General features: G+C 42.4%; 1 protein-coding gene across 3 annotated transcripts in view; it reads left to right on the forward strand.

Annotated features, from left to right (window-relative positions):
• Nucleotides 1-12,279, forward strand: part of LYPD6 (LY6/PLAUR domain containing 6) — a 122,859-nt gene that overhangs the window by 55,993 nt on the left and 54,587 nt on the right. Inside the window, exon 1 of one of the 3 annotated variants that reach the window (XM_038565184.1) lies at nucleotides 4,849-4,971. The exons of the other annotated variants lie outside the window; for them this stretch is intronic. The gene's annotated coding sequence lies outside the window, so the exon portion shown is untranslated. Of the gene's footprint in view, nucleotides 1-4,848; nucleotides 4,972-12,279 lie in introns of those variants that run through there. 3 annotated transcript variants of the gene reach the window in all.

The raw sequence follows: 12,279 nt of genomic DNA on the forward strand, positions 1-12,279 counted from the left end.
TGCAGAACTCTGCTTTCTCATTGGGCAGAGAACAACACTCAGAAAATACATATTTTAGAACACGTCTGAAGCCGAATGGAATTTCTGAAAAGGGAAAGAATGGGTGTAATAGAGTTCTCATGTGGGAATCTGCTTGGGCTGAGCTACCAGGATGAATATTCACCAGGCAGATAATGAGATGAGACACTCCCAGCCAGGGAGACAGAAGTAGACAGACTAGAGAATGGAGAGGGAGCTGAAAGTACAATGAGAGAAGTTGAGAATCTGGGAAGACAGCCTTTTTCAAACATCTTTGAAGTACCTTCCCAATCATCTTTGCGTGTAGTGTACAAGACCAAGATGCATCCTTCAGTTACCTTTGATCCAAGGAAGGTGGGTTCTAGATACCATTTGGCCTTGGTGTGACACTAAGGAGTTTGGGTTCCTTCTAAGGATTTGATGGGTGTTGGAGCATGTGGAGTAAAATCACATGTCCATATTTTCATTTTGGATTGTGTTAAGTTATAAATGAGTGAACTTAACTTAAACTGCCTTATGCTCAAAGAGAATTTTTCCCCCTCTCCCATAAGTGGGAGATCTGGGGTAGGGAGGGTTTCTGGCTTTAGGTACAGTGAAATCCAGGGGTGAAAGTGTTGTTATCAGGGCCCTGTCTCTCTGTGCCTTTCTCTCCACAAGCCTCTGTCATTTCTCCTCTTGATTATCTTTGAGCACCTCTTTTACGCAAATTGACTTGATTCTTAGGAGCCTTCTTCACATGTTAACGAAGATGGATGCGGATATCTTCAGATATTTTATATAAATATACATATAGTAGCGATACAGGGGAATGAACCCCAGGCAGACGTCCTGGGGACTTCTCTGGCTTGGTTGACCACAAGCCCATTCCTAAACCAATCTTTGTAGCTAAGGAGATATATAATCCATCTGGGTCTGGGTCAGATGCCATTCCCTTTACAGGCATTGGGGGAATTAACCTGTAATTCCCTAAACTACTTGGAATGGGCTTCCCATTTGGCATAGGAATCTGTGAGCTACAGAAAAAAAAAAAGGCAGTCGGAAAGTAGCAGAAATTCTACTAACTGCATTCTGCTAAAATACAGAGAAAGAATGGAAAAGAAAACAGAGAAAAGAATAAAATTGAAATACTCTTTCTTCTGGATATTTCTAAATGACTTCGATTTATTTAAATAATTAAATATGCCAAACTACCTTTCTCTCACCAACCACCCCTGCTTTTTTTTAAGCTGCTAGACAAAGAAAAGGGGATTAAAAGTTCAAGTGAACTTCAGTGGAAATAGAGAGTGTGTAAATTGACACAGTGTACCACACACACAAATAGGATTAACCTGGTGCAGCTTCCTGCAGTATGTGTTTCACATGAATTCAGACAACACATTGGCTTGATATGAAAACAGATGAATATATTATAGAGTAGAATGTAATGGACAGTGTAAAAAAAAAGGAAACATGAGGTATCAACGTAATGTAGACTTCCTACTTTGTGTTGGATCTCAGTCCCCCTCGGGTAGGCATTTGCTTCCTCTGCAGTTGGGTTAGTTAAGAAGAGAAGGTTGAGAAGTCCTGGGCTCCACCTTCCTGGATTCAGGAAAGCCACACACGATGAAGTCCTCATGCAAATGACGTGTCGGGAGACTCTATCTGGGAATTGGGTAATGCCCATGGGATTTTGACACCTCAACAGCAGGGTTTAGGGGGTGGGAGGTGGAGGAGTCAGGGGTGTGATGGGAGGGGGAAGGCGGAGGGTGGGGGGTGAGTCCTGTAATTCTTGCCTGAATGCTTGGCTTTCTTTTTATAAGATGACTGGCTGCACTTGAAATCTGTTGTTCACACAGTCTTAGCTTTACCGAAGTCAGATACTTTTTCTCCTTGTCTGTGTTGTTATTTTATGAGCTGCTCAACTCTATTTTCAGTAGCATTCAAGTTAATGGTACCATGACTTATATTAAAAGGGAGATTAAAAATTCTCAACAACCTGGTGACCTTAAGCCTTCCAAATGCTAGGCTAGGCACATTATCTTTCTTCTCTCCTGCAAGGACTGGGGAAAGTTCCAGAAAGTTCCTCGCCCGACAGAATGGGTTACTGCTGTCCTGCACACTTTGTTAAGCTTTACAGTGGACATTGGCAGATCAAGTTACAGCATAGGACTTACAGGTCAATTATGCCATGATTTTAGGAGGAAGGGAGAGTGGCTGAGAGGTTTAAAAAAAAAAAAAAACAACCCAAAGCCTTAGCTTTTAAAGACTTATGAAATTGTAGTTCCTTTGTGACATTTGATCGATCACTTTTCTTAATTTCCATTCTGATAACGATCTCCCTAGCCTTTTCCTAAGAAGCTCCTTTCATGGCAGAAACACTGTCCCGTGTATGCCTGAGAGACACAGGGCCAGTCATACAGGGTGGGGGACAATGGAAGGTGTCCCTGTCTCTTTGAGTTGATTTGTTAATGTTTTCTCGGGCTTCCTGAAGTCCAGGTATCTGCAGAAGTTATGATTTTAGGATATAAAAATATTATAATCACAGCTAGGCATGGAACCAGCTTCAGAGAGAGAGAGAGAGAGAGACTGAGTCAGACATTTGGAGGATGAGAACCAAGTTAGCGAAATAAGAAAATTAGAAACAGAGAAGCCCAAATGGCCCCATGCATTCATGAATGTCCCGAGGAGGAAACATCTGTGCTTGTCTGCTTCTTGGCTTACAAACTGAATCCAGGCATATTTTCATTACAGTGGTTGCATTTGAATAGGAGTGAAGGTCACCAGGGATTAAGGGTTTTGACCTGTCAATGCAATGGGGTTTGGGTTGGCATCTTTATTTTTGGTCTGTAAAGTCTTTTGTTCAATGCAAGGTTGATCTCCCCCTGAGAAGGCCTTGAGTGGCGGTGGATCAGCTCCGTGTTTCCAGGGAGTCCCTCCTCCTGCTCTGACTGCCGCCGTCCTGTGGGGACTGGAGCCGAAGCCCTCCCTCCTCCCTCTGAGGCTGCGATGCAGGATGCCCTCCAGTGCTGGGTGGGTAGCCTAAGGGCATGCTCTCTTGGGGTCCAGCTAATGGACCCCTTGTCTATCCCTGGGTTTTGACCGTTTACTACTTAGCCTCCTAGCATTTCCCCAAACAGCATAGTATATACGTAAATGCCCTGGAAGCATTCTATCCTGCTGGTTAATTACATGCAGTTGATTATGATTATTTTGCCTTGAATCTGTTGTCAGGAGATATTCTATCCAGGTAGTTTCCTCAAATGTTGGACCTTGTGCAGTTTTCAAAATGCTCCCTACCGGAGATTGGAAAGAAACTATGGCCAGTTTTGAAAGTGTGCACCCCCGTAGCCCTGCTGTCGAGTCCGGCCTTCTGGCCTCTTTCTCCCAGCACCTTCTTCCTGCATCTCTACTTGGAATAACCTCTTGTCCAGTTCTTTGGAAAGGGGAAGAAAACCCTCGTCCCTCAGGAGAGCCCTGCACAGTTGTAGCTGTGAAGCCACGTTACCATATCACTGTGGGATATTCAGCGGCGCCCAGCTTCTCCTCTGTTCTCGTCTTCTACTCATCTAGCACGTCCTCTGGCTCCGTTCCATTGCAGGTTTTCACGTTGGCTCATCCTTCCCTTGCTTGCTGGCCCTCTGCCTAGTTAGAGGCAGCCTACTTTTCTGGCTTTCTAGAGAATTTTGAGGGATGTCCCTACTTAGAATTGTTGCAGCCACGCCCGCCTCCTCCTGCCATGCAGGCCCTGTGGCTACCGCTTGACCCAGGACTTGTGGGTACATGTCCTAGTTTATATTTAAAAACCTCAGGATCTGAAGTCTTATGAGAGCCCAGTTCTGTCTCCTGGCTACCATGGGTCATTGGTATCCAGCACTAAGTATTACGGTCCCTCAAGTCAGTGGGCAGTAGTTGCATGGAAGTATTGGTAGAGTAGTTTATAGACAAGGGGCAGGTTGTGCGTGATGCGATGAGTACCATTGTATTCATATGTCCACGCTCGTTTGGAGATAGTCATCAAGGATGACGACCTTTAGTTGCTGAGCACGTACACCATCTTAGTGCTTTAACCGCTGTAGGTGCATTCTCTCGAACATTCACAACAAGCCTGTATGGCAAGCATTAATATTCCCATTTTACAGATGAAAGAGTTGAGATACTTACCCAAGGTGAGTGGAAGAATCAGTGTCCTTATGCGGGTGCATCAGATTTCAAAGCCAAAGCTTTCCATTATGCTGTACTGCTACGTGTTGACAAAGAAAGAATCCTGGAGTGATCCTTAGTAATCCATCTCAAGAGTCTTCTCTTGAATGTGACACCACATTTGTTCATTGATTGATTGATTCTTTTTTTTTTTTTTTTTTTTGCTATGTGCCAGGCACTAGAATGGACTCCGGAGTTTTAAAGGTGAATTAAGCTTAACCTTGTCCCTGAGGATCCCATAGTTTAGTGGGGGAGCCTCTTGCTCAATGCCACTGATTTAGCGTCTGGTATATAGAAACTGTCTTTGAGCTTTCTTTTGTTTCAAATCATTTTTTCCCCTTGATTATGAAAAAGAAAAAAGTTCTTGCCCTGAAGTAACTTAATTTGGGGGATGGCATAGACTATTATGGAAATTTGTAGGTTTATATGGGGCTTTAAAAATTAATCTTGTTACTGGAGCTGTCACTGGCTTTCTGCGTTGAAGTCAGATTCCATAAAAGGAGCTGAGCCATCATATGTTTTATATTTACATGCTCCCTTGCAACCTCTAAAATACTTCCCAGGTACGTTGATTTGATTGATCCTTATAAGGGCAGATTTTTTTTTTTTTTTTTAAGGGCAGATTTTTGATCCGTGATTCACAGAAGTGATTCTCAGACGCCGCTCGCAGTGTGTGATCAGCCCAGTGTCCCCCTGGGTTCTCTGCCTGCAACATACCACTATTCGATGGGAGGAAGAGGTTTGCTGGGAGAGAGCTTGCAGGAAGGAGAGAAGGTCTGTCAGCTGGAGGGAGATGCGATTGGAAATATCCTGCCTCGTTTGGGGGGAAGTAGAGAACAAGGAACGTGCATTTAGCAGGGCAGCAACTGGAGTGAGCCAGCAGTTTGACGATGGTCAAGTCATTGAGCACAGCGAAGCCCCGGGAGCAGGGGGTCAGCTCTGGTTGCCGTCACGGAATACTAGGGACGGGGTGGCTTAAATGACAGAAAAGAAATGTATTTCTCCAAGTCAGGGCACAGTGTGTGAGTGTGTGATGTGGGCTCAAGGGGCACAATCAACGTGGTCGTGGTCGTTTGCACTGAATGAAGTAAGTGGAAGGTAAGATTTCTGCAAACTTCAGCCTTTCCTTCAACGTCTTGGCAATTCACGCAGTGCTTCTCGGTGCCCGGAGGAAGAGGGAATAATGATGGCACAGCAGTGAGTGTTATTTGCACTGATATAAGCAGAGGCTGCCATACAGAGAAGTTATGTCTCTCTCTCTCTCTCTCTCTCTCTCTCTCTCTCAGCCATACAAAAGTCTTGAGTATCTATTATTTTGAAGTCCTTTAGATCCAAATTTGACCCCCTGGGAAGGTTCTCTGTCAATGAAAGGATATCACTGTATGGAGGACCCCACTAGAAAATAGGATCCTTGCACGCTGGCTCAAGTGCATGATGAAAAGCGTATGACCTTGTGTTCTTTCCCTATTCCTACCGCAATCAGGTATAGCTTTGCGTAAGTCTTTCCTTCCTTCCCAAGTTAGGATGATTCACTGATGACTATAAAGCCCTTTTCCCTGGTAATTATAATCAGAGTTCTGAGCACATTTATGCATCTATATAGCTTTTCAGTTTTGTACTTAAGTGGGTGCCATCCGAAGTATTTTGAGGTCTGATTTAGCTCTACGAGTTTCCAGTGAAAACCCATTCTTGTGTTTCTAGCACTTTCAGCAGCAAGGTAACGGAGCTGATCTGGTTGTAAATGACTATGGTGAGCGGATGACTTCAAAGCTCTTCTCTGTGTGAAGATAGTGTTATTTCCTCCTCCCAACCATGGAAGCATCCATTTTCAAAATAACGAGCCTCATACTTGCTCTTTTTAGGATATTAGATGGTACTAAATAACCAGTTTATCAAGAATTCAGGCTCACTGAGTTAGCAGGCATAGGGGTTTTCCAGCCTCTAATGGGGGGGGGGGGCAGGGAGGCCTCACCAGGAAAGGGGTAGAGCCAAGTGTGGTCCCCTTCGCCTCGTGTGGGCAACTGGCAGGCTGCAGAGCCAGGGGTGCGGCAGGGAGCTGTCTTTTTGGGCACAGCATTACTTAAACATCAGAGGGTATTATGCGCAAATCTGAGCAAGATTAAGGGATCCAGGTCGCACTGTATGGTGAGGGAGGATGAGATTGGCTTTCCCCAGCTAGAAAGACTGGATACATTTTAAGAAGTATTTTAACCGCAGGGATTTCTAAGTTCTCCTGGAATCTGTTACCATCCATTAGCTCCCAGGGCTCTGGAAGCCCTGACTGTTGGAGACATGGCAGGAACAGGGTGATTTGCCGGCCTTTGCGGTGGGGTTTGGATACTAAGGCGCCAAGCGAGACTGGAAAGGCTCCTGCAGACCTGATGACGGAGGTAGGGAGATCACCCAGAGCCTGCCTGCAAATCAGGTGGCTTGACAGCCTCGGATAAGAAGTGCAGTGATCAGCTGTGCTGTCCCGTTTCTAGCAGGACGACAAGAGTACGTACGAGCCTCAGGTTGGAAATGCTGTTGCTTCAACTCTTAATTCATGATGATGTCATCTCCCGCCCTACAGCTGTGTGGAGGACAACAGCTGATAACGCCTTTTCCGCTGCATGAAGGTGATTTTAGAGTCATCAGCGATTCTGTGAGCTTCCCTTCACTTGGGCTATGCTTTTGCTATAGCTAGACAAGAGTTGTCGGAGGGCAACCTCTGCACTTCTGGAAATAATGATAGCAGTGATCATGATTGGGTGTGATAGGCATGTGCTATGGGCTTTCATCCTCCGCCTTATTAAAACTTCACACGCTAAAATACGAAGACCCTCTGACTTGACATCCACTTGAAATACATTTTAAAACTAAATTTATACCATGAATGTGTCCTTCACAATCTGAACTTTTTTTTAAGATGAAACTTATTTTTTACTGATTATATAAAGGAAAAATCACCTGAAATCCATGCTTCTGTGATAACCACAAATAACATTTGGGTGCCCCTCCTTTCATCTCTCTCTCTCTTTCTGTGTATCTCTTCCTCTACACAAGCACACTGGTGTATGTGTCTGTGTGCAAATAATTCTTCATAAATTAGATCTTCTTAAACATTCATGCACTGAAAAATTACGTTGTTTTTTCTGCCTCCCTTCGCGTCGACGCCCCCACTCTACCACCGATCATATTGAACAGCCTAGTTTCTGCATCTGTATATCTCCGCATTTCTCTCCGTGTGTTATATAGACATTTACAAATATGTACATTTATGTTTTGTTTTGTACAAAGAGACATCCTCCAAAGCAGCATTAGTCATGTGATCAGGATCCAGCATATTCACAATCCTAAATAGTGAACAAGACATTCCAAAAATAGAGGAGTTACTGTAATATACTCTGAATCTTACTTCCCTTACTGACCAGTACCTCATGGACTTCCATTGTTGAGATGGCATATATCTCACTCATTCTCTTGAGTGACTTTAGTAAGATGGGGGTAGGGGCTCCACCTAATTCTTATTTTCTGTTTGCATGATATCCTATTGTGAGATGTTCTCTCCACAGTGGATCACAATACTCACTCTGTCATATAGAAGCTTCTATTCTAAGAATAGTACCAATGATCGAGGGCAGGGGGCTACTCCAGAAATGATACTGGGATTCATTTCTGGGCTTTTGAGTCTGTTCTGTTATTCATTTCCATGCCATGTCTTTGCTTTTTTTGGTTAAATTTTATTTATTTATTCAAAAATGAGAGAGAGGAGAAAAAGAGAGGGAGAGGGAGGGTCAGAGGGAGAAGCAGGGAGCCCTACTCGGGGCTGGATCACAGGACCTGAGATCATGACCTGACCTGAAGGCCACCCAGGTGTCCCCTCCATACCATGTTTTGATTTTAATGGATTGAAGTCTGGTATGGCCCTTCCCTCATTATTCTTTCTCAGAAATTTCTTGCCAATTTCTGGACGTTTAATCTTACCTAAACAGATATGATATCCACTTTAAAAATTTGGGATTCTAATGGACATTGCATTAAATGAATATATGAATTTTTAATTTATATACATATTTCTAATCTTTTTTTGCCTTTTAAAAAAAAGTTTATTTATTCATGAGAGACACAGAGAGAGAAAGAAACGCAGAGGCACAGGCAGAGGGAGAAGCAGGCTCCATGCAGGGATCCTGACGTGGGACTCCATCCTGGAACCCCAGGATCATGCCCTGGGCAGAAGGCGGCGCTAAACCGCTAAGCCACCCGGGCTGCCCTTTTTTTGCCTTTTTGATGCTATTATAATGGTATTATATTTTCCTTGCAAATGTGGAGAAAAGCTCTAAACTTCTAGCTGTCTGATCAAACTTCTTCCTTGATTCTAGTAGTTTTCGTTTTTGAACCAGAAACTCATTGGTTGGAATTTCTGGGTATATAAACATCATTGACAAAAAAGGAAAATTTTATCTCCCCCCCCACTCTATTTATATTGACTATTTTCTTTTCTTCTGTGCGCTGTTGAATTGTAATGATAATAGCAGGTATCTCATTTTATTCCTGGCATTGTTTAGAATGGTGTTTGCAGTTGATTTTCAATAAATAGGTATTTTCATATTCAAGGAGTTTCTCTCTATTTATATTTTACTTTGAGTCTTATGAATAATAGCTGTGGAATTTTACCAAATGTTTTTTAGAACCTATTGATGTAACCAACCACTTTTCTTCCATGCATCTGTTGCTATCATGAATGATGTTAATGGATTTGCTGGTGTGGAAATGGCCTTTTTGGAGTATACGCCACTTGATCACTGGCAGTATCCATTTCATTTACTTTGGGATGTGCTTGCTAATATTTTACTTAGAATTTTTATAAGTGGGATAACAAGCAAATATTTATAAGTGGGATTGCTCTGTGGTTTTCTTGTATTGTACTGCTTTTATCAATTTTGCTTTAAAGGCTAAACCAGTTTTATAAAATGGATTTAGGGGCTTTCTCTAGGTTTCTATAGTCTTGAATAATTTAAATAACATTTTTATTCTTTGTAAGTTATATGGAACTCACTGTAAAATCCTGTTTCCGTTCTCTTCTTAATGGTATGAGTTTAACCACTTTTCCAATCTCTCCTATGATAATTGACTGATTCAGTTTTCTACATGAGTCAGTTTTGTTGATTTATATCTTGTAGAAATTCAGACCAAGAACTTCAGAATGCATTTGCTTCTCTTTCTTTCTTTCTTTCTTTCTTTCTTTCTTTCTTTCTTTCTTTCTTTCTTCTTTCTTTCTACTTCTTTCTTTCTTTTTTCTTTCTTTCTTTCTTTCTTTCTTTCTTTCTTTCTTTCTTTCTTTCTTTCTTTCTTCTTTCTTTTTCTCTTTCTTTCTTCTTTCTTCTTTCTTTCTTCTTTCTTTCTTTCTTTCTTTCTTTCTTTCTTTCTTTCTTTCTACCTTTCTCTTTCTTTTTGGGGGGGGAGGGGCAGGGGAGAAGGAGAGGAAGAGAGACAAGAGGAGGGAGAGAGATCATCTTAAGTAGGCTGCACACCCAGTGTGACCTTGATGCCGAGCTCAGGCTCACAACCCTGAGGTCATGACCTGAACTGAAATCAAGTGTCAGATGCTTAACCGACTGAGCCACCCAAGGGCCCCTGCTTCTTTTTCTTCTTCCTGCCTCCAGCCTTGCTCCTTCTCCACTCCTGCATTTCCTTTCCTTCTTGACTATGACTGTTATGTCTGCAGCCTGTCTGTGATTTCAGAAGCCTTTCACATCTAGTTAACATGCTCTCAGTTATGGTATCTATACTATCTTAGATTTCACAATATATTTGCAAGATATACTTCTTATCACTGTTCTTTCTCCTTTCCCTTTGCCTCTCTCTTGAGGTCTCTGCTCTGATGCATTTTTGTTGCATTCGAGTCCTTCCCCATATTTTTTACAGATGAAGCAAGGAATTTATTTATTTTTGAATTGTTGCAATTCTCCAAGAATTTTCTTTCTAGCTGGGTAAGCCGTGGACAGTTTAGCTTACTGGGCCCTTAGTTTCCTTATCTGTAGAATGGCAGTACCAATAACAGCTACCGGGTAGGAATATTGTAAACACTAAATGCGTTAGTGTCAGTGTTCTGGTCACCTACTGTTATATAATGAACTACCCCAAAACAGCAGTGCAAACAACAACTTATTACCTCTCGTGGTTCTGCGGCTTGGACTTGGCTGAGCCAGTCTTGTTTGGGGGCTCTCGTGTGACCAGAATCAAATAGCAGCAGAGGCTGGAATGGTCTGAAGGTTCAGCCAGGCTTGATGTCCAGCATGGCTTTTTTCACTCATGTGCCTGTTTTTCTCATACAGCCTCTTTCTTTATCCAAGAAGCTGGACTTTCCTACATGGAAACCCCCAGGAGGCAGAAAAGTGCCAGTCCTCATAAAGTCTTGGCTTAGAGCTGGTACAATGACACTTCTACTAGATTCTATGAAATGGGGAGACTAGACCCCATCCTGAACAGGCGTGAGTGAAGGGGGAGAGAAGGAATTAATGGAGCCACCTTGTAGACCAACTATCACAATAAGTGAAATGTGTAGAATTGAACCTGGCAGAGTGAATAAGTGCTCCATGAATATTAACTCAGTGGTACTATTGTTGTGGTTATTAAATTTTTTTGTGTGGTTATTAAATTAACTTCAATATTTCCTGTTACTGTGGGAAGTGAAAGATATCTCGGATGGGCATAGAATTCAGGGAGTGTGATTCTTTCCTCTCAATAGCATGCAGATGAAGTCTGATGTCAGTCTAATTCTCTTTCCTTTACAGGCAACTTGTTATTTTTTGTCTAGAAGCTTTCAATGTTTTTCATTAAGATCAGAAATAAGACAGCTATTACCGCTTTTTAACAGAATTCTGGAGTTTTTAGAAAATATGAGACAAGAAATGACAGGAGGAAATATTAAAAAGGAAAAGTAAAATTTCCTCTTTGAGCTGATGATTATTTTTAGAAAACCCAGGAGGCTCTATTAAGAAACACTAACTAGAATTAAAGAGGGAATATAGGAAGATAAGTGATTATGAGATAAACACATAAAAACCATAGCTTTTCTTTTCTTTTCTTTTTTAGATTTTACTTATTTATTCATGAGAGGCAAAGACACAGGCAGAGGGAGAAGCAGGCTCCCCGTGGGGAATCTGATGTGGAACTCGATCCCAGGACCCTGGGATCATGCCCTGAGCCGAAGGCAGACGCTCAACCGTTGAGTCACCCAGGCGTCCCTTTAGTAATCATTCTTAACTTCAGACTGGATAAGCTCTTTTACCCTGCCAACTGTAGTCCTTTTGCAAGACAGGGACATTTTCTTCTATGATTTCTTGAGTGTTTGCCTTTCCTCCATCTACTCCTTTTTCTCTGCATGTTCTTGTGATTTGTATGACTGTGATATGCCAACTGCCTTTTTTTGGAGGGGGGGAGATTTGCTCTTTTATAAGGTTCTGATGTTCCTCTTTTGGAAGACTGTCCTCTATTTTAGGACAGGATGAGGATGGCAGAAAGTGGTTGTGTGTGTGTGTGGGGGGGGGGGCGTTATTTTGTCTCATGGCTGTCCTAGAAGTGCTGGCAGTGAGAGATTTCAGAGAGAGGCTGCTTTCTTCTCTTTAGAACATGTTCTTGCTACCTGGGAGACTGGGAGAGGAGTGTGCAGGAGGTTCTTCTGGGGACGTCAGTGGAGCACAGACAGGTGGAGCGGCCCACTGGCCAAGGTGTAGCTGTTCAGTGTTCTATGCCTTGACCTGAACGTTGAGGGTGAATGCAGCAATGAGTAAGCCATGGAAATAATAAGAGAATAATAAGCAGAAGATAAGTGGTGTTGGTCAAATAGGATGGAGGGAGGAGAAAGATGATAATTTTTTTTAAAAAAGGATATAAAGTGATTCCATTGCAAAATACAGTTTTCTAGAATTTAAACAAAATGCTTTGTAAATGAAACATTCTGTAGATATCAAGAAATTGTTAGCAGTGATTGCCTCTGGAGAGGGGGCAGTGGCATGGCTGGAGGACCAGGGGGAGAAGATGACTTCCTTATCTTTGATATTTAACCCTACATCACTTTGACACATCATATATGGATGT

The sequence above is a fragment of the Canis lupus genome, chromosome 19 (genome assembly GCF_011100685.1).
Source record: "Canis lupus familiaris isolate Mischka breed German Shepherd chromosome 19, alternate assembly UU_Cfam_GSD_1.0, whole genome shotgun sequence".
NCBI classification, from domain to species: domain Eukaryota; kingdom Metazoa; phylum Chordata; class Mammalia; order Carnivora; family Canidae; genus Canis; species Canis lupus.